This window comes from Oncorhynchus gorbuscha, linkage group LG03 (genome assembly GCF_021184085.1).
Source record: "Oncorhynchus gorbuscha isolate QuinsamMale2020 ecotype Even-year linkage group LG03, OgorEven_v1.0, whole genome shotgun sequence".
Lineage (NCBI taxonomy): Eukaryota > Metazoa > Chordata > Actinopteri > Salmoniformes > Salmonidae > Oncorhynchus > Oncorhynchus gorbuscha.
This window is the reverse complement of record NC_060175.1, coordinates 104722511-104746772: the sequence shown is the minus strand read 5'-3', so window position 1 is coordinate 104746772 and position 24262 is coordinate 104722511. Positions and strand designations below refer to the sequence as shown.

The following is a 24262-nucleotide window of genomic DNA, read 5'->3' as shown; positions in this document are numbered from 1 at the left end:
AAAGGACCAGTCTATGAGAGGGGGTTTGTGAGAGAGCGTGTGAGGTAGTTTCTACATCTTTTTACTGAATATTATTAGACAGTAGACAGTACAGTTAGTCTTGAGCCAACCCATAGAGAGGACTGTGGAATGTGTTTGGTATTAGAGGACTGTAGAATGTGTTTGGTATTAGAGGAGAGGACTGTAGAATGTGTTTGGTATTAGAGGAGAGGACTGTAGAATGTGTTTGGTATTAGAGGAGAGGACTGTAGCATGTGTTTGGTAGTAGAGGAGAGGGCTGTAGAATTATGTTTGGTATTAGAGGACTGTAGAATATGTTTGGTATTAGAGGAGAGGACTGTAGAATGTGTTTGGTATTAGAGGAGAGGACTGTAGAATGTGTTTGGTAGTAGAGGAGAGGGCTGTAGAATTATGTTTGGTATTAGAGGACTGTAGAATATGTTTGGTATTAGAGGAGAGGACTGTAGAATGTGTTTGGTAGTAGAGGAGAGGGCTGTAGAATATGTTTGGTATTAGAGGACTGTAGAATATGTTTGGTATTAGAGGAGAGGACTGTAGAATATGTTTGCTAGTAGAGGAGAGGACTGTAGAATTATGTTTGGTATTAGAGGACTGTAGAATATGTTTGGTATTAGAGGAGAGGACTGTAGAATATGTTTGCTAGTAGAGGAGAGGACTGTAGAATATGTTTGCTAGTAGAGGAGAGGACTGTAGACTATGTTTGCTAGTAGAGGAGAGGACTGTAGAATATGTTTGCTAGTAGAGGAGAGGACTGTAGAATATGTTTGGTATTAGAGGAGAGGACTGTAGAATATGTTTGCTAGTAGAGGAGAGGACTGTAGAATATGTTTGCTAGTAGAGGAGAGGACTGTAGACTATGTTTGCTAGTAGAGGAGAGGACTGTAGAATATGTTTGCTAGTAGAGGAGAGGACTGTAGAATATGTTTGGTATTAGAGGAGAGGACTGTAGAATATGTTTGCTAGTAGAGGAGAGGACTGTAGACTATGTTTGCTAGTAGAGGAGAGGACTGTAGAATATGTTTGCTAGTAGAGGAGAGGACTGTAGAATATGTTTGCTAGTAGAGGAGAGGACTGTAGACTATGTTTGGTATTAGAGGAGAGGACTGTAGACTATGTTTGCTAGTAGAGGAGAGGACTGTAGACTATGTTTGCTAGTAGAGGAGAGGACTGTAGACTATGTTTGCTAGTAGAGGAGAGGACTGTAGACTATGTTTGCTAGTAGAGGAGAGGACTGTAGACTATGTTTGCTAGTAGAGGAGAGGACTGTAGACTATGTTTGCTAGTAGAGGAGAGGACTGTAGACTATGTTTGCTAGTAGAGGAGAGGACTGTAGACTATGTTTGCTAGTAGAGGAGAGGACTGTAGAATATGTTTGGTATTAGAGGAGAGGACTGTAGAATGTGTTTGGTAGTAGAGGAGAGGACTGTAGAATGTGTTTGGTAGTAGAGGAGAGGGCTGTAGAATATGTTTGGTATTAGAGGACTGTAGAATATGTTTGGTATTAGAGGAGAGGACTATAGAATATGTTTGCTAGTAGAGGAGAGGACTGTAGAATATGTTTGCTAGTAGAGGAGAGGACTGTAGACTATGTTTGCTAGTAGAGGAGAGGACTGTAGACTATGTTTGCTAGTAGAGGAGAGGACTGTAGACTATGTTTGCTCGTAGACAAAGGAGTTAGTGAGCCTTCCACAGGATTACCAGTCTGCCATTATCCCTCTCTCTGTCTCTCCATAACTCTTTGTCTGGATGGATTGGCACACACACTGCCCAGACCTGACACACACACACTGCCCAGACCTGACACACACACTGCCCAGACCTGACACACACACACACGGATACATACACACACACAGAGACACTGCCTCACACATACACTGGCCTGGCCTGCTACTACAAACACATATGTGCGCATTTGCACACATACACAGAGACAGGCAAACACACACACACACACACACACACACACACACACACACACACACACACACACACACACACACACACACACACACACACACACACACACACACACACACACACACACACACACACACACACACACACACACACACACACACACACACACACACACGTCCCTCATATACATTGTGATACAGGGGCTTCAGACCCCTTGACTTCTTCCACATGTTGTAACGTTACAGCCTTATCCCGGAATACATTAAATAAAAACTTTTCCTCAGCAATCTACACACGATACCCCAATAATGACAAAGCGAAAACAATTTTTAGAAACGTTTGCAAATGTATTCAAAATGAAAAACAATAATACCTTATTTAAGTATTCAGACCCTTTGCTATGAGCTCAGGTGCTTCCTGTTTTCATTGATCATCCTTGAGATGTTTCTACAACCTGATTGGAGTCCATCTGTGGTGAATTCAATTGATTGGGTTGGAAAGGCACACGCCTGTCTATATAAGGTCCCACAGTTGACAGGTGCATGTCAAAGCAAAACCCAAGCCAGGAGGTCGAAGGAATTGTCTGTAGAGCTCCGAGACAGGATTGTGTCGAGGCACAGATCTGGGGAAGGGTAGCAAAACATTTCTGCAGCATTGAAGGTCCCCAAGAACACAGTGGCCTCCATCATTCTGCAGCATTGAAGGTCCTCAAGAACACAGTGGCCTCCATCATTCTGCAGCATTGAAGGTCCCCAAGAACACAGTGGCCTCCATCATTCTGCAGCATTGAAGGTCCCCAAGAACACAGTGGCCTCCATCATTCTGCAGCATTGAAGGTCCCCAAGAACACAGTGGCCTCCATCATTCTGCAGCATTGAAGGTCCTCAAGAACACAGTGGCCTCCATCATTCTGCAGCATTGAAGGTCCCCAAGGACACAGTGGCCTCCATCATTCTGCAGCATTGAAGGTCTCCAAGAACACAGTGGCCTCCATCATTCTGCAGCATTGAAGGTCCCCAAGAACACAGTGGCCTCCATCATTCTGCAGCATTGAAGGTCCCCAAGAACACAGTGGCCTCCATCATTCTGCAGCATTGAAGGTCCCCAAGAACACAGTGGCCTCCATCATTCTTAAACGGAAGAAGTTTGTAACCAACAAGACCGAGAGATATTTGGGTGATACAACCTTCCCAGATCTGCAGATTTTGCGGTGAAGAGGCAGAGTATGTATTTTGGTACTGTCCATATGTAGCTTGTTTTTTGGTCACAGGTCCGTGAATGGCGGAAGAATTGCAACATTTACCTGGAGCAAACCTTGCAGGTAGCACAACCAGGTGATCTGAAAAGTCATAGTCATATGTTATAATCTCCACCCGGCACAGTCAGAAGAGGACTGGCCACCCCACATAGCCTGGTTCCTCTCTAGGTTTCTAATCTCCACCCGGCACAGCCAGAAGAGGACTGGCCACCCCATATAGCCTGGCTCCTCTCTAGGTTTCTTCCTAGGTTGTGGCCTTTCTAGGGAGTTTTTCCTAGCCAACCGTGCTTTTACACCTGCATTGCTTGCAGTTTGGGGTTTAGGCTGGGTTTCTGTGCAGCACTTTGTGACATCAGCTGATGTACGAAGGGCTATATAAATACATTTGATTTGATAGTCAATCGATCAATAATATAATAATACTTTTAGCAACAAACAAAAAATAAATTTCTTATGGGAATAGAAAGGTTCAGAACGTTTATGACAATCAGAGACAATGACTAACACCTGCCTCTGATTGAGAACCATATCAGGCCAAACATAGAAATAGACACACTAGACACACAGCATAGAATGCTCACCCAGCTCACGTCCTGACCAACACTAAAACAAGGAAAACACACAAGAACTAAGGTCAGAACGTGACAATGACAAGTAGAAATTCAACATGGATGGTGGCAAAGATGGGTTGAACGGAGCTGAAGATTACGAATATTAACAACTAATAACAACTAGATGACTCAGAATACTAACAACTAATAACAACTAGATGACTCAGAATACTAACAACTAATAACAACTAGATGACTCAGAATACTAACAACTAATAACAACTAGATGACTCAGAATACTAACAACTAGATGACTCAGAATACTAACAACTAATAACAACTATATGACTCAGAATACTAACAACTAATAACAACTAGATGACTCAGAATACTAACAAGTAGATGACTCAGAATACTAACAACTAATAACAACTAGATGACTCAGAATACTAACAACTAATAACAACTAGATGACTCAGAATACTAACAACTAATAACAACTAGATGACTCAGAATACTAACAACTAATAACAACTAGATGACTCAGAATACTAACAACTAATAACAACTAGATGACTCTGAACACTAACAACTAATAACAACTAGATGACTCAGAATACTAACAACTAGATGACTCAGAATACTAACAACTAATAACAACTAGATGACTCAGAATACTAACAACTAAATGACTCAGAATACTAACAACTAATAACAACTAGATGACTCAGAATACTAACAACTAATAACAACTAGATGACTCAGAATACTAACAACTAATAACAACTAGATGACTCAGAATACTAACAACTAGATGACTCAGAATACTAACAACTAGATGACTCAGAATACTAACAACTAAATGACTCAGAATACTAACAACTAATAACAACTAGATGACTCAGAATACTAACAACTAATAACAACTAGATGACTCAGAATACTAACAACTAATAACAACTAGATGACTCAGAATACTAACAACTAGATGACTCAGAATACTAACAACTAATAACAACTAGATGACTCAGAATACTAACAACTAATAACAACTAGATGACTCAGAATACTAACAACTAATAACAACTAGATGACTCTGAACACTAACAACTAATAACAACTAGATGACTCAGAATACTAACAACTAGATGACTCAGAATACTAACAACTAATAACAACTAGATGACTCAGAATACTAACAACTAAATGACTCAGAATACTAACAACTAATAACAACTAGATGACTCAGAATACTAACAACTAATAACAACTAGATGACTCAGAATACTAACAACTAATAACAACTAGATGACTCAGAATACTAACAACTAGATGACTCAGAATACTAACAACTAGATGACTCAGAATACTAACAACTAAATGACTCAGAATACTAACAACTAATAACAACTAGATGACTCAGAATACTAACAACTAATAACAACTAGATGACTCAGAATACTAACAACTAATAACAACTAGATGACTCAGAATACTAACAACTAGATGACTCAGAATACTAACAACTAATAACAACTAGATGACTCAGAATACTAACAACTAATAACAACTAAATGACTCAGAATACTAACAACTAAATGACTCAGAATACTAACAACTAGATGACTCAGAATACTAACAACTAGATGACTCAGAATACTAACAACTAATAACAACTAGATGACTCAGAATACTAACAACGAATAACAACTAGATGACTCAGAATACTAACAACTAAATGACTCAGAATACTAACAACTAGATGACTCAGAATACTAACAACTAATAACAACTAGATGACTCAGAATACTAACAACTAATAACAACTAGATGACTCAGAATACTAACAACTAGATGACTCAGAATACGAACAACTAGATGACTCAGAATACTAACAACTAATAACAACTAGATGACTCAGAATACTAACAACGAATAACAACTAGACGACTCAGAATACTAACAACTAATAACAACTAGATGACTCAGAATACTAACAACTAATAACAACTAGATGACTCAGAATACTAACAACTAGATGACTCAGAATACGAACAACTAATAACAACTAGATGACTCAGAATACGAACAACTAGATGACTCAGAATACGAACAACTAATAACAACTAGATGACTCAGAATACGAACAACTAATAACAACTAGATGACTCAGAATACTAACAACTAGATGACTCAGAATACGAACAACTAATAACAACTAGATGACTCAGAATACGAACAACTAATAACAACTAGATGACTCAGAATACAAACAACTAATAACAACTAGATGACTCAGAATACTAACAACTAGATGACTCAGAATACGAACAACTAATAACAACTAGATGACTCAGAATACGAACAACTAATAACAACTAGATGACTCAGAATACTAACAACTAATAACAACTAGATGACTCAGAATACTAACAACTAGATGACTCAGAATACTAACAACTAGATGACGCAGAATACTAACAACTAATAACAACTAGATGACTCAGAATACTAACAACTAATAACAACTAGATGACTCAGAATACTAACAACTAGATGACTCAGAATACTAACAACTAATAACAACTAGATGACTCAGAATACTAACAACTAATAACAACTAGATGACTCAGAATACTAACAACTAATAACAACTAGATGACTCAGAATACTAACAACTAATAACAACTAGATGACTCAGAATACTAACAACGAATAACAACTAGATGACTCAGAATACTAACAACTAAATGACTCAGAATACTAACAACTAGATGACTCAGAATACTAACAACTAATAACAACTAGATGACTCAGAATACTAACAACTAATAACAACTAGATGACTCAGAATACTAACAACTAGATGACTCAGAATACGAACAACTAGATGACTCAGAATACTAACAACTAATAACAACTAGATGACTCAGAATACTAACAACGAATAACAACTAGACGACTCAGAATACTAACAACTAATAACAACTAGATGACTCAGAATACTAACAACTAATAACAACTAGATGACTCAGAATACTAACAACTAGATGACTCAGAATACGAACAACTAATAACAACTAGATGACTCAGAATACGAACAACTAGATGACTCAGAATACGAACAACTAATAACAACTAGATGACTCAGAATACGAACAACTAATAACAACTAGATGACTCAGAATACTAACAACTAGATGACTCAGAATACGAACAACTAATAACAACTAGATGACTCAGAATACGAACAACTAATAACAACTAGATGACTCAGAATACAAACAACTAATAACAACTAGATGACTCAGAATACTAACAACTAGATGACTCAGAATACGAACAACTAATAACAACTAGATGACTCAGAATACTAACAACTAATAACAACTAGATGACTCAGAATACTAACAACTAGATGACTCAGAATACTAACAACTAGATGACTCAGAATACTAACAACTAATAACAACTAGATGACTCAGAATACTAACAACTAATAACAACTAGATGACTCAGAATACTAACAACTAGATGACTCAGAATACTAACAACTAATAACAACTAGATGACTCAGAATACTAACAACTAATAACAACTAGATGACTCAGAATACTAACAACTAATAACAACTAGATGACTCAGAATACTAACAACTAATAACAACTAGATGACTCAGAATACTAACAACGAATAACAACTAGATGACTCAGAATACTAACAACTAATAACAACTAGATGACTCAGAATACTAACAACTAGATGACTCAGAATACTAACAACTAGATGACTCAGAATACTAACAACTAATAACAACTAGATGACTCAGAATACTAACAACTAATAACAACTAGATGACTCAGAATACTAACAACTAGATGACTCAGAATACTAACAACTAATAACAACTAGATGACTCAGAATACTAACAACTAATAACAACTAGATGACTCAGAATACTAACAACTAATAACAACTAGATGACTCAGAATACTAACAACTAATAACAACTAGATGACTCAGAATACTAACAACGAATAACAACTAGATGACTCAGAATACTAACAACTAAATGACTCAGAATACTAACAACTAGATGACTCAGAATACTAACAACTAATAACAACTAGATGACTCAGAATACTAACAACTAATAACAACTAGATGACTCAGAATACTAACAACTAGATGACTCAGAATACGAACAACTAGATGACTCAGAATACTAACAACTAATAACAACTAGATGACTCAGAATACTAACAACGAATAACAACTAGACGACTCAGAATACTAACAACTAATAACAACTAGATGACTCAGAATACTAACAACTAATAACAACTAGATGACTCAGAATACTAACAACTAGATGACTCAGAATACGAACAACTAATAACAACTAGATGACTCAGAATACGAACAACTAGATGACTCAGAATACGAACAACTAATAACAACTAGATGACTCAGAATACGAACAACTAATAACAACTAGATGACTCAGAATACTAACAACTAGATGACTCAGAATACGAACAACTAATAACAACTAGATGACTCAGAATACGAACAACTAATAACAACTAGATGACTCAGAATACAAACAACTAATAACAACTAGATGACTCAGAATACTAACAACTAGATGACTCAGAATACGAACAACTAATAACAACTAGATGACTCAGAATACTAACAACTAATAACAACTAGATGACTCAGAATACTAACAACTAGATGACTCAGAATACTAACAACTAGATGACTCAGAATACTAACAACTAATAACAACTAGATGACTCAGAATACTAACAACTAATAACAACTAGATGACTCAGAATACTAACAACTAGATGACTCAGAATACTAACAACTAATAACAACTAGATGACTCAGAATACTAACAACTAATAACAACTAGATGACTCAGAATACTAACAACTAATAACAACTAGATGACTCAGAATACTAACAACTAATAACAACTAGATGACTCAGAATACTAACAACGAATAACAACTAGATGACTCAGAATACTAACAACTAAATGACTCAGAATACTAACAACTAGATGACTCAGAATACTAACAACTAATAACAACTAGATGACTCAGAATACTAACAACTAATAACAACTAGATGACTCAGAATACTAACAACTAGATGACTCAGAATACGAACAACTAGATGACTCAGAATACTAACAACTAATAACAACTAGATGACTCAGAATACGAACAACTAATAACAACTAGATGACTCAGAATACTAACAACTAGATGACTCAGAATACGAACAACTAATAACAACTAGATGACTCAGAATACGAACAACTAATAACAACTAGATGACTCAGAATACAAACAACTAATAACAACTAGATGACTCAGAATACTAACAACTAGATGACTCAGAATACGAACAACTAATAACAACTAGATGACTCAGAATACGAACAACTAATAACAACTAGATGACTCAGAATACTAACAACTAATAACAACTAGATGACTCAGAATACTAACAACTAGATGACTCAGAATACTAACAACTAGATGACTCAGAATACTAACAACTAATAACAACTAGATGACTCAGAATACTAACAACTAATAACAACTAGATGACTCAGAATACTAACAACTAGATGACTCAGAATACTAACAACTAATAACAACTAGATGACTCAGAATACTAACAACTAATAACAACTAGATGACTCAGAATACTAACAACTAATAACAACTAGATGACTCAGAATACTAACAACTAATAACAACTAGATGACTCAGAATACTAACAACGAATAACAACTAGATGACTCAGAATACTAACAACTAAATGACTCAGAATACTAACAACTAGATGACTCAGAATACTAACAACTAATAACAACTAGATGACTCAGAATACTAACAACTAATAACAACTAGATGACTCAGAATACTAACAACTAGATGACTCAGAATACGAACAACTAGATGACTCAGAATACTAACAACTAATAACAACTAGATGACTCAGAATACTAACAACGAATAACAACTAGACGACTCAGAATACTAACAACTAATAACAACTAGATGACTCAGAATACTAACAACTAATAACAACTAGATGACTCAGAATACTAACAACTAGATGACTCAGAATACGAACAACTAATAACAACTAGATGACTCAGAATACGAACAACTAGATGACTCAGAATACGAACAACTAATAACAACTAGATGACTCAGAATACGAACAACTAATAACAACTAGATGACTCAGAATACTAACAACTAGATGACTCAGAATACGAACAACTAATAACAACTAGATGACTCAGAATACGAACAACTAATAACAACTAGATGACTCAGAATACAAACAACTAATAACAACTAGATGACTCAGAATACTAACAACTAGATGACTCAGAATACGAACAACTAATAACAACTAGATGACTCAGAATACGAACAACTAATAACAACTAGATGACTCAGAATACTAACAACTAATAACAACTAGATGACTCAGAATACTAACAACTAGATGACTCAGAATACTAACAACTAGATGACTCAGAATACTAACAACTAATAACAACTAGATGACTCAGAATACTAACAACTAATAACAACTAGATGACTCAGAATACTAACAACTAGATGACTCAGAATACTAACAACTAATAACAACTAGATGACTCAGAATACTAACAACTAATAACAACTAGATGACTCAGAATACTAACAACTAATAACAACTAGATGACTCAGAATACTAACAACTAATAACAACTAGATGACTCAGAATACTAACAACTAATAACAACTAGATGACTCAGAATACTAACAACTAAATGACTCAGAATACTAACAACTAATAACAACTAGATGACTCAGAATACTAACAACTAATAACAACTAGATGACTCAGAATACTAACAACTAATAACAACTAGATGACTCAGAATACTAACAACTAATAACAACTAGATGACTCAGAATACTAACAACGAATAACAACTAGATGACTCAGAATACTAACAACTAATAACAACTAGATGACTCTGAACACTAACAACTAGATGACTCAGAATACTAACAACGAATAACAACTAGATGACTCAGAATACTAACAACTAATAACAACTAGATGACTCTGAACACTAACAACTAGATGACTCAGAATACTAACAACTAGATGACTCAGAATACTAACAACTAGATGACTCAGAATACTAACAACTAATAACAACTAGATGACTCAGAATACTATGACTCATGTAAAACCGTGTCGGGAAAAACGTATGTAGGTTCAGAACGTTTAGTGAAAGAAATAGATGGTTGAGATTAGAGGAAGGACAGGAGGAAAAACAAAACAAAATATATAACTATTAAAATAGACTGTAATGTCTGTAAAAATGTATATCGTTTGTATAAGCAGGAAGTAGAAGCCTAAGTGTTGTTGTTCATTGGTTTACTCCGATTAGGGGAGTGGTGGAAAATAATAAAGGAAAAAGTCATTTAAAAAAAAAGTGTATTTATATGTTTGTATGTGTATAGCATCATGCTGTGGGGATGTTTTTCAGAGGCAGGGACTGGGAGACTAGTCAGGATGGAGGGAAAGATGAACGGAGCAAAGACAGGACCTCAGACTGGGGTGAAGGTTCACCTTCCAACAGGACAACGACCCTAAGCACAGAGACTAGACAACGCAGGAGTGGCTTTGTGACACCGTCGTGGTATCGGCTTGAGGGGGAATATATATACCGCTGTAACTATAACCAAAGAGAAATCTCTCGGGAGGTAATACAGTCAACATTTGATTGTGAGGTCGGGTTAACAAAAGGACTTGTTATCTCAATCACACCATGAGTAGTTAATCATGAAACATACACCAACACCTTTCTTCTTCCCAAGGAGGTCTTTATTCCTGTCTGTGTGATAAACTGTGAATCCAGATGGATGTATGATGGGGACAGTAAATCTGGAGAGAGCCATGATTCTGTGAAACAGAGTATGTTACAGTCCCTGATGTCGCTCTGGAAGGAGATCCTCGCCCTGAGCTCGTCTACTTTATTGTCCAGGGACTGAACAATAGCGAGTAATATACTCGGAAGCGGTGGATGGTCCTGAGTCGGACTAGAAGTGCACTCCAAATACCTCTTCTCCGCCGGCAGCATCTTGAAGCAGTCTCCAGGAGGTACGGATAGTCTCTGGGAGGTACGGATAGTCTCTGGGATAAATATAACTGCCCTGGGGTGTAAAAACAAAGTATCCAATTCGGGAAAGTCGTATCTCTGGTCGTAATGCTGGTGAGCTACCGCCACTCTGATATCCAAAAGCTATTTCTGGCTCTATGTAGTAATACAAAAGTCTTCATGGGATAATAATGTAAGAAATAACACACTTAAAAAAACAACTAAATACTGCAAAGTTGCTTTGGAAGCAGAGCTGTCTGTCGGCACCATCTAGACTGAAATGTTTTCCAACAATGCAGACTTAAAAAAATAACAATAACCATAAAAAAATACATTTGATTTATGGTATCATATCAATATTCAATTACAAAACAAAATGTTTTAGAATAATTCACGGTTCTTGGCGTTGTGAGACCCTCCGTGGCTTCGTAAAACCATCTGTGGCCAAAGTCAGTCTCACGAAGCCACGGACAGTCCTGTTTGCTTGTTTTTCATTTTGAAAACCAAAACCAAAACAAACTTCATAGAATAATTCATCGATCATGGATCTGTGAGAACGTCCATTGCAAAAATTTTTTGCCAAAGACATTGTCAAAAAAACCTGGACATTCTCAAAGCCAAGGACGGTGAATTAATCGAATACATTTGTTTCGTAAACAAAATGAAAAACAAACTTTTATTTTTAAACAACCATTTTTAAATAGGACGTGGGGTCAGAAGCATGATATCTTCTCTATATTAGGTTCTTGTGTCAAGACAATAGAAGGCATTCTCAACAAGCAAAATACATCAGCTGTTGACATATGGGCGGCAGGGTAGCCTAGTGGTTAGAGCGTAGAGGTGGCAGGTAGCCTAGTGGTTAGAGTGTAGAGGGGGTATGGTAGCCTAGTGGTTAGAGTGTAGAGGTGGCAGGTAGCCTAGTGGTTAGAGTGTAGAGGTGGCAGGTAGCCTAGTGGTTAGAGCGTAGAGGCAGCAGGTAGCCTAGTGGTTAGAGCGTAGAGGCAGCAGGTAGCCTAGTGGTTAGAGTGTAGAGGTGGCAGGTAGCCTAGTGGTTAGAGCGTAGAGGCAGCAGGTAGCCTAGTGGTTAGAGTGTAGGGGCAGCAGGGTAGCCTAGTGGTTAGAGCGTAGGGGTGGCAGGGTAGCCTAGAGGTTAGAGCGTAGAGGCGGCAGGGTAGCCTAGTGGTTAGAGTGTAGAGGAGGCAGGTAGCCTAGTGGTTAGAGCGTAGGGGCGGCAGGGTAGCCTAGTGGTTAGAGCGTAGAGGCGGCAGGGTAGCCTAGTGGTTAGAGCATAGAGGCGGCAGGGTAGCCTAGTGGTTAGAGCATAGGGGCGGCGGGTTGCCTAGTGGTTAGAGCGTAGAGGCGGCAGGTAGCCTAGTGGTTAGAGCGTAGAGGCGGCAGGTAGCCTAGTGGTTAGAGTGTAGGGGCGGCAGGGTAGCCTAGTGGTTAGAGCGTAGGGGTGGCAGGGTAGCCTAGAGGTTAGAGCGTAGAGGCGGCAGGGTAGCCTAGTGGTTAGAGTGTAGAGGAGGCAGGTAGCCTAGTGGTTAGAGTGTAGGGGCGGCAGGGTAGCCTAGTGGTTAGAGCGTAGAGGCGGCAGGGTAGCCTAGTGGTTAGAGCGTAGAGGCGGCAGGGTAGCCTAGTGGTTAGAGCATAGGGGCGGCGGGTTGCCTAGTGGTTAGAGCGTAGAGGCGGCAGGTAGCCTAGTGGTTAGAGCGTAGAGGCGGCAGGTAGCCTAGTGGTTAGAGTGTAGGGGCGGCAGGGTAGCCTAGTGGTTAGAGCGTAGGGGTGGCAGGGTAGCCTAGTGGTTAGAGCGTAGGGGTGGCAGGGTAGCCTAGTGGTTAGAGTGTAGGGGTGGCAGGGTAGCCTAGTGGTTAGAGCGTAGAGGCGGCAGGGTAGCCTAGTGGTTAGAGCATAGGGGCGGCGGGTTGCCTAGTGGTTAGAGCGTAGGGGTGGCAGGGTAGCCTAGTGGTTAGAGCGTAGGGGCGGCAGGGTAGCCTAGTGGTTAGAGTGTAGGGGTGGCAGGGTAACCTAGTGGTTAGAGCGTTGGACTAGTAACCGAAAGGTTGCAAGATCGAATCCCTGAGCTGACAAGGCAAAAATCTGTTGTTAACTGCCCCTGAATAAGGCAGTGAACCTGTTGTTCCTAGGCCGTCATCGTACATAAGAATTTGTTCTTAATCTTAACTGACTTGCTTGGTTAAAATGATCTTTTTTTTTAATGGCATCACAGGATGTCTGAATAGTTCAGAGTCGTGTGTCTTTGGTAGGCTCAACGGAGAGCTCTTTGTATATGGCGATGGATAGTCTACTTGAACAAGCTAAATAAAGTACACAGGTATGTCAATCATGGAAAAAGACACACATATGTGAAGCTGCTCAACCAGGTAAAATCTTTTTTATTTTATTTATGTTTACGCGGTTCACTGGCACGTCTCTTATTCCGAGGGGACCGCCGCGGCTGCGTCGCGGCTGGATAGGCTGCTCTCAAAATCCACGTCATTACCAACTGCGTCACCGTTAAGACCAGCGTTTTGGTCGCTCTTATTAAATATCTGCAGTTGCACTGACCGAAATGAGCACATTGGCACATGGCACATGTTTTAAAAGACTCACCTCAAATATATCCTCCCATCCCATCCCATCCCAGCCTCAGCCCTAGACCCAGTCCCAGTCCCAGCCTCAGCCCCTGCCAGTCCCAGTCCCAGCCCTAGACCCAGACCCAGTCCCAGTCCCTGCACCAGCCTCAGCCCTAGACCCAGTCCCAGTCCCAGCCTCAGCCTCAGCCCTAGACCCAGTCCCAGTCCCAGTCCCAGTCCCTGCACCAGCCTCAGCCCTAGACCCAGTCCCAGTCCCAGCCTCAGCCCTAGACCCAGTCCTAGTCCCTGTCCCAGCCACAGCCCTAGACCCAGTCCCAATCCCTGTCCCAGCCTCAGCCCTAGTCCCAATCCCTGTCCCAGCCTCAGCCCCTGCCAGTCCCAGCCTCCGCCCTAGACCCAGTCCCTGTCCCAGCCCCTGTCCCAGCCCCTGTCCCAGCCCCTGTCCCAGCCCAAGTCCCTGCCTCAGCCCTAGACCCAGTCCCAGCCCCAGTCTCAGGCCTAGACCCAGTCCCAGCCTCAGCCCTAGACCCAGTCCCAGTCCCTGTCCCAGCCCCAGCACCAGCCTCAGTCCTAGACCCAGTCCCAATCCCTGTCCCAGCCTCATCCCCTGCCAGTCCCAGCCTCAGCCCTAGACCCAGTCCCAGTCCCTGTCCCAGCCCCAGTCCCAGCCTCAGCCCCCGCCAGTCTCAGCCCCAGCCCTAACCTCTGCCCCTACACTATCCAAATGTGTTTTTACTACTCATCACACACACTATTGTGAGGAGAGGGGGAGGGGAGAAAGAGAGAGCAAAATAGCACGAAAGAGTGAGGGGGTAGGGATGGAGGGATGGAGAGAGTGAAGGGGGGAGGAGACAGGGAGGAGAGAGAGAGTAAGCTGCTTATCAGGACATAGAGCATTTAGAGCTGTCAAACGAACAAAAAGTCTCGGTCTCTCTGTCAAACAGACAGTCCCTCTGTCAAACAGACAGTCTCTCTGCCAAACAGACAGTCCCTCTGCCAAACAGACAGTCCCTCTGCCAAACAGACAGTCCCTCTGTCAAACAGACAGTCCCTCTGCCAAACAAACAGACAGTCCCTCTGCCAAACAAACAGACAGTCCCTCTGCCAAACAAACAGACAGTCCTTCTGCCAAACAGACAGACAGTCCCTCTGCCAAACAAACAGACAGTCCTTCTGCCAAACAGACAGACAGTCCCTCTGTCAAACAAACAGACAGTCCCTCTGTCAAACAAACAGACAGTCCCTCTGCCAAACAAACAGACAGTCCCTCTGTCAAACAGACAGTCCCTCTGCCAAACAGACAGTCCCTCTGCCAAACAGACAGTCCCTCTGCCAAACAGACAGTCCCTCTGTCAAACAGACAGTCCCTCTGTCAAACAGACAGTCCCTCTGCCAAACAAACAGACAGTCCCTCTGCCAAACAAACAGACAGTCCCTCTGCCAAACAAACAGACAGTCCCTCTGTCAAACAAACAGACAGTCCCTCTGTCAAACAGACAGACAGTCCCTCTGCCAAACAAACAGACAGCCCCTCTGTCAAACAAACAGACAGTCCCTCTGTCAAACAAACAGACAGCCCCTCTGTCAAACAAACAGACAGTCCCTCTGCCAAACAGACAGTCCCTCTGCCAAACAAACAGACAGTCCCTCTGTCAAACAGACAGTCCCTCTGCCAAACAGACAGTCCCTCTGCCAAACAGACAGTCCCTCTGCCAAACAAACAGACAGTCCCTCTGCCAAACAAACATACAGTCCCTCTGCCAAACAAACAGACAGTCCCTCTGCCAAACAGACAGTCCCTCTGTCAAACAAACAGACAGTCCCTCTGACAAACAAACAGACAGCCCCTCTGCCAAACAAACAGACAGTCCCTCTGTCAAACAAACAGACAGTCCCTCTGTCAAACAAACAGATTGTCCCTCTGCCAAACAGACAGTCCCTCTGCCAAACAAACAGATTGTCCCTCTGCCAAACAGACAGTCCCCCTGTCAAACAAACAGACAGTCCCTCTGTCAAACAAACAGATTGTCCCTCTGCCAAACAGACAGTCCCTCTGTCAAACAAACAGACAGTCCCTCTGTCAAACAAACAGACAGTCCCTCTGTCAAACAAACAGACAGTCCCTCTGTCAAACGGACAGTCCCTCTGCCAAACAGACAGTCCCTCTGCCAAACAAACAGACAGTCCCTCTGTCAAACAGACAGTCCCTCTGCCAAACAGACAGTCCCTCTGTCAAACAGACAGACAGTCCCTCTGTCAAACAGACAGTCCATCTGCCAAACAGACAGTCCCTCTGCCAAACAGACAGTCCCTCTGCCAAACAGACAGTCCCTCTGTCAAACAAACAGACAGTCCCTCTGTCAAACAAACAGACAGTCCCTCTGTCAAACAAACAGATTGTCCCTCTGCCAAACAGACAGTCCCTCTGCCAAACAAACAAACAGTCCCTCTGTCAAACAGACAGTCCCTCTGCCAAACAGACAGTCCCTCTGTCAAACAAATAGACAGTCCCTCTGTCAAACAGATAGTCCCTCTGCCAAACAGATAGTCCCTCTGTCAAACAAACAGACAGTCCCTCTGCCAAACAAACAGACAGTCCCTCTGACAAACAAACAGACAGTCCTTCTGCCAAACAAACAGACAGTCCCTCTGCCAAACAAACAGACAGTCCCTCTGCCAAACAAACAGACAGTCCCTCTGTCAAACAAACAGACAGTCCCTCTGTCAAACAAACAGACAGTCCCTCTGCCAAACAAACAGACAGTCCCTCTGTCAAACAAACAGACAGTCCTTCTGCCAAACAAACAGACAGTCCCTCTGTCAAACAAACAGACAGTCCCTCTGCCAAACAATAATAATAATATATATTCATTAATTATTGAAGAATATACCTTTTTAGTTAAACTGTCACACCCCATCCAAACCCAATATATAAAGCTTGTTTTATTAAATGTAAACAAACATGGTATAGCCTCAAAACAAGTTTAAATGATAAAATTGATATCATGGATGGTCAGGTCTTGCATACAAAGTTCAGTCTATGAATTTGAGAGTGGTTACATTTCTCCAAGGCCACATCCCTTGACACCAAAACAGAGGCGGACGACTGCTTTGTTAGTCTTTCAACTTCTGTATTGGCCCTTTAAATGGCACCTTTTCATCTATTTATTTCTATGTACTGCAGATACTTCATTGTAATTCAGCCTGCATCACTTAGAATACAATTACCATTAAGGTCAACCAGCTCAGACGGACCACAACAAGGCTTGGACATGCATTCTAATTAGTGTCATGTAGTTAGTTGTTTGTTGTTGGGGTCTTTATAAGCAGGATCTGTCTGGTTGTTAGGGTCTTTATAAGCAGGATCTGTCTGGTTGTTAGGGTCTTTATAAGCAGGATCCGTCTGGTTGTTAGGGTCTTTATAAGCTGGATCCGTCTGGTTGTTAGGGTCTTTATATGCAGGATCTGTCTGGTTGTTAGGGTCTTTATAAGCAGGATCCGTCTGGTTGTTAGGGTCTTTATAAGCAGGATCCGTCTGGTTGTTAGGGTCTTTATAAGCAGGATCCGTCTGGTTGTTAGGGTCTTTATAAGCAGGATCTGTCTGGTTGTTAGGGTCTTTAAGTAGGATCTGTCTGGTTGTTAGGGTCTTTATAAGCAGGATCCGTCTGGTTGTTAGGGTCTTTATACGCAGGATCCGTCTGGTTGTTAGGGTCTTTATGCAGGATCTGTCTGGTTGTTAGGGTCTTTATAAGCAGGATCTGTCTGGTTCTTAGGGTTTTTAAGCAGGATCTGTCTGGTTGTTAGGGTCTTTAAGTAGGATCTGTCTGGTTGTTAGGGTCTTTATAAGCAGGATCTGTCTGGTTGTTAGGGTCTTTATGCAGGATCTGTCTAGTTGTTAGGGTCTTTATGCAGGATCTGTCTGGTTGTTAGGGTCTTTATGCAGGATCTGTCTGGTTGTTAGGGTCATTAAGCAGGATCTGTCTGGTTGTTAGGGTCTTTATAAGCAGGATCTGTCTGGTTGTTAGGGTCTTTATGCAGGATCTGTCTGGTTGTTAGGGTCTTTATGCAGGATCTGTCTGGTTGTTGGGGTCTTTATGCAGGATCTGTCTGGTTGTTAGGGTCTTTGTGCAGGATCTGTCTGGTTGTTAGGGTCTTTAAGTAGGATCTGTCTGGTTGTTAGGGTCTTTCTAAGCAGGATCTGTCTGGTTGTTAGGGTCTTTAAGTAGGATCTGTCTGGTTGTTAGGGTCTTTAAGTAGGATCTGTCTGGTTGTTAGGGTCTTTATAAGCAGGATCTGTCTGGTTGTTATGGTCTTTATAAGCAGGATCTGTCTGGTTGTTAGGGTCTTTATAAGCAGGATATGTCTGGTTGTTAGGGTCTTTATGCAGGATCTGTCTGGTTGTTGGGGTCTTTATGCAGGATCTGTCTGGTTGTTAGGGTCTTTATGCAGGATATGTCTGGTTGTTGGGGTCTTTAAGCAGGATCTGTCTGGTTGTTAGGGTCTTTAACCAGGATCTGTCTGGTTGTTAGGGTCTTTATGCAGGATCTGTCTGGTTGTTAGGGTCTTTATGCAGGATCTGTCTGGTTGTTGGGGTCTTTAAGCAGGATCTGTCTGGTTGTTAGGGTCTTTAAGCAGGATCTGTCTGGTTGTTAGGGTATTTATGCAGGATCTGTCTGGTTGTTGGGGTCTTTAAGCAGGATCTGTCTGGTTGTTAGGGTCTTTATGCAGGATCTGTCTGGTTGTTAGGGTCATTAAGCAGGATCTGTCTGGTTGTTGAGGTCTTTATGCAGGATATGTCTGGTTGTTGGGGTCTTTAAGCAGGATCTGTCTGGTTGTTGGGTCTTTATGCAGGATCTGTCTGGTTGTTGGGGTCTTTAAGCAGGATATGTCTGGTTGTTGGGTCTTTATGCAGGATCTGTCTGGTTGTTGGGGTCTTTAAGCAGGATCTGTCTGGTTGTTAGGGTCTTTAAGCAGGATCTGTCTGGTTGTTGGGGTCTTTATGCAGGATCTGTCTGGTTGTTAGGGTCATTAAGCAGGATCTGTCTGGTTGTTAGGGTCTTTAAGCAGGATCTGTCTGGTTGTTAGGGTCTTTATGCAGGATCTGTCTGGTTGTTAGGGTCTTTATGCAGGATCTGTCTGGTTGTTAGGGTCTTTATGCAGGATCTGTCTGGTTGTTAGGGTCTTTAAGCAGGATCTGTCTGGTTGTTAGGGTCTTTATGCAGGATCTGTCTGGTTGTTAGGGTCATTAAGCAGGATCTGTCTGGTTGTTAGGGTCTTTAAGCAGGATCTGTCTGGTTGTTAGGGTCTTTATGCAGTATCTGTCTGGTTGTTAGGGTCATTAAGCAGGATCTGTCTGGTTGTTGGGGTCTTTATGCAGGATCTGTCTGGTTGATGGGGTCTTTATGCAGGATATGTCTGGTTGTTGGGGTCTTTATGCAGGATCTGTCTGGTTGTTGGGTCTTTATGCAGGATCTGTCTGGTTGTTAGGGTCTTTATGCAGGATCTGTCTGGTTGTTGGGTCTTTATGCAGGATCTGTCTGGTTGTTAGGATCTTTATGCAGGATCTGTCTGGTTGTTGGGGTCTTTAAGCAGGATCTGTCTGGTTGTTAGGGTCTTTAAGCAGGATCTGTCTGGTTGTTGGGGTATTTATGCAGGATCTGTCTGGTTGTTAGGGTCATTAAGCAGGATCTGTCTGGTTGTTAGGGTCTTTATGCAGGATCTGTCTGGTTGTTAGGGTCTTTATGCAGGATCTGTCTGGTTGTTGGGGTCTTTAAGCAGGATCTGTCTGGTTGTTAGGGTCTTTAAGCAGGATCTGTCTGGTTGTTGGGTCTTTATGCAGGATCTGTCTGGTTGTTAGGGTCTTTATGCAGGATCTGTCTGGTTGTTGGGTCTTTATGCAGGATCTGTCTGGTTGTTAGGGTCTTTATGCAGGATCTGTCTGGTTGTTGGGTCTTTATGCAGGATCTGTCTGGTTGTTGGGGTCTTTAAGCAGGATGTTAGAGCTTGTAAAACCAAATGCTCAGTCAGTTGGCCAAATACCATAGTAATGCTAGGACTGATGAAATACCATAGTAACACAGACAGGCCATAGTAACACAGACAATGCCATAGTAACACAGAGAATACCATAGTAACACAGAGAATACCATAGTAACACAGATAATACCATAGTAACACAGAGAATACCATAGTAACACAGAGAATACCATAGTAACACAGACATCACCATAGTAATGGGCTGATGGAGAGAACGATTACAATCTTTTTATCGGATCAAATCTGAAGGAAGCACTCAGAGCGATTATAATCTCCTGGGGTGGCACGGCAACGGGCTGTGTGTCACAGGGCAACGGCATATATAATACAAACGCTGCTGCCTTCACACTGGATAACCGCCAGGACACAGAATGAGCCATTTGACAGAAAAATTACACTCATAACATGGATCTTATGCACATTCAACCCCTTCCAAATTCATTCATACAACATGGCTGTGACTCCAGACCTGACGGAATAGAAAACCATTTCCCCCTTCCTCTGTTTTGTGTCACACAATGTTCAGCTGATCTCAGTCCCAGATGGGACTAATGTTCAGCTGATCTCAGTCCATGATGGGACCAATGTCGAACTGATCTCAGTCCAAGATGGGACCAATGTTCAGCTGATCTCAGTCCATGATGGGACCAATGTCGAACTGATCTCAGTCCAAGATGGGACCAATGTTCAGCTGATCTCAGTCCATGATGGGACCAATGTTCAGCTGATCTCAGTCCAAGATGGGACCAATGTTCAGCTGATCTCAGTCCATGATGGGACCAATATTCAGCTGATCTCAGTCCATGATGGGACCAATGTTCAGCTGAACTCAGTCCCAGATGGGACCAATGTCGAACTGATCTCAGTTCAAGATGGGACCAATGTCGAACTGATCTCAGTCCATGATGGGACCAATGTTCAGCTGATCTCAGTCCCAGATGGGCCCAATTTGCCATACTGCATCTCACGAGTGCTAAACTGGGTAAAAGTGGTTGTAAAACAGTAGCCTCACTCTTCTGGTAAATTAAGGAATAAAAGTCATTCTCCTAACATACCTTATGCCCTTTCGACAATACTGAGCCAATCCAAGCCAGACCAAGCCTTACTGAGCTGGCCCAGTTACACACTACAGTTGAAACTGTTCTTGAAAGGACAAAGGAAGCACAGTATAGCCTGGGTCGGTAAAATAGTATGAAATGGGTCAGTACATATTTGATCAGAAGGATCCACATTTGATCTACTAAACAGTACTGGCATACAGGGACCAGAAATTGGTCTGGGTATTTCCAAAACACCAGCCCATGTTTTCCCTCGAAAGCAACCGGCCTGTTTCCATTGAGGCCCCCACATCGGCCCGTTTCCATTGAGGCCCCCACATCGGCCTGTTTCCATTGAGGCCCCCACATCGGCCTGTTTCCATTGAGGCCCCCGCATCGGCCTGTTTTCATTGAGGCCCCCGCGCCGGCCTGTTTCCCTTGAGGCCCCCGCGCCGGCCTGTGTTTCCATTGAGGCCCCCGCGCCGGCCTGTGTTTCCCTTGAGGCCCCCACACCGGCCTGTGTTTCCATTGAGGCCCCCACACCGGCCTATATTTTCCTCGAGGCTCCCCATTACTAGCCAAATAGTTATCATTTTGAGCAACAGAAAAAAATATTTAGACTGGCCCACTGGGCTTATAATGGATCAGCCCATCTGGCATTTGCCAGAACTGTCCTATGGCCAGTCCACCCCTGCTGGCATCAGTGACATGGCAGCACCTGAGACCTCTTTGGGGTCACTGTGTAACCTACATTATACTGCAATCTATGTTTCCTTGTTGTGTTATTGGCAAAACAATGTTTCGACCTCTCAGGTCTTCCTCAGGTCTCTTTGTCAGTCTTCGGTCAGCGTCACATCCCAGCCAGCCAGCCAGCCAGCCAGCCAGCCAGCCTGCCTGCCTGCCTGCCTGCCTGCCTGCCTGCCTGCCTGCCTGCCTGCCTGCCTGCCTGCCTGCCTGGCTGCCTGCCTGCCTGCCTGCCTATATACAGTGCCTTGCGAAAGTATTCGGCCCCCTTTTTTAACAAATCAAAAACTGAAAAATTGGGTGTGCTAAATTATTCAGCCCCCTTTACTTTCAGTGCAGCAAACTATCTCCAGAAGTTCAGTGAGGATCTCTGAATGATCCAATGTTGACCTAAATGACTAATGATGATAAAGTGACTGTTCCACTGGATGTCATAAGGTGAATGCACCAATTTGTAAGTCGCTCTGGATAAGAGCGTCTGCTAAATGACTTAAATGTAAATGTAAATGTAAATACAATCCACCTGTGTGTAATCAAGTCTCCGTATAAATGCACCTGCACTGTGATAGTCTCAGAGGTCCGTTAAAAGCGCAGAGAGCATCATGAAAAACAAGGAACACACCAGGCAGGTCCGAGATACTGTTGTGAAGAAGTTTAAAGCCGGATTTGGATACAAAAAGATTTCCCAAGCTTTAAACATCCCAAGGAGCACTGTGCATGCGATAATATTGAAATGGAAGGAGTATCAGACCACTGCAAATCTACCAAGACCTGACCGTCCCTCTAAACTTTCAGCTCATACAAGGAGAAGACTGATCAGAGATGCAGCCAAGAGGCCCATGATCACTCTGGATGAACTGCAGAGATCTACAGCTGAGGTGGGAGACTCTGTCCATAGGACAACAATCAGTCGTATATTGCACAAATCTGGCCTTTATGGAAGAGTGGCAAGAAGAAAGCCATTTCTTAAAGATATCCATAAAAAGTGTTGTTTAAAGTTTGTCACAAGCCACCAGGGAGACACACCAAACATGTGGAAGAAGGTGCTCTGGTCAGTTGAAACCAAAATTGAACATTTTGGCAACAATGCAAAACGTTATGTTTGGCGTAAAAGCAACACAGCACATCACACTGAACACACCATCCCCACTGTCAAACATGGTGGTGGCAGCATCATGGTTTGGGCCGGCTTTTCTTCAGCAGGGACAGGGAAGATGGTTAAAATTGATGGGAAGATGGATGGAGCCAAATACAGGACCATTCTGGAAGAAAACCTGATGGAGTCTGCAAAAGACCTGAGACTGGGACGGAGATTTGTCTTCCAACAAGACAATGATCCAAAACATAAAGCAAAATCTACAATGGAATGGTTCAAAAATAAACATATCCAGGTGTTAGAATGGCCAAGTCAAAGTCCAGACCTGAATCCAATCGAGAATCTGTGGAAAGAACTGAAAACTGCTGTTCACAAATGCTCTCCATCCAACCTCACTGAGCTCGAGCTGTTTTGCAAGGAGGAATGGGAAAAAATGTCAGTCTCTCGATGTGCAAAACTGATAGAGACATACCCCAAGCGACTTACAGCTGTAATCGCAGCAAAAGGTGGCGCTACAAAGTATTAACTTAAGGGGGCTGAATAATTTTGCACGCCCAATTTTTCAGTTTTTGATTTGTTAAAAAAGTTTGAAATATCCAATAAATGTCGTTCCACTTCATGATTGTGTCCCACTTGTTGTTGATTCTTCACCAAAAATACAGTTTTATATCTTTATGTTTGAAGCCTGAAATGTGGCAAAAGGTCGCAAAGTTCAAGGGGGCCGAATACTTTCGCAAGGCACTGTACCTACCTAGTGCCAAGAAATAAAAAAACAAGAACAAGAATAAAAAACAAGACAAAGTAG

At 41.9% G+C, this 24262-nt stretch overlaps 1 protein-coding gene across 2 annotated transcripts in view; it reads right to left on the bottom strand.

The window, feature by feature from the left end:
- Positions 1-24262, bottom strand: part of cacna1fb (calcium channel, voltage-dependent, L type, alpha 1F subunit) — a 216092-nt gene that overhangs the window by 155097 nt on the left and 36733 nt on the right. The gene's annotated exons all lie outside the window — the stretch shown is intronic.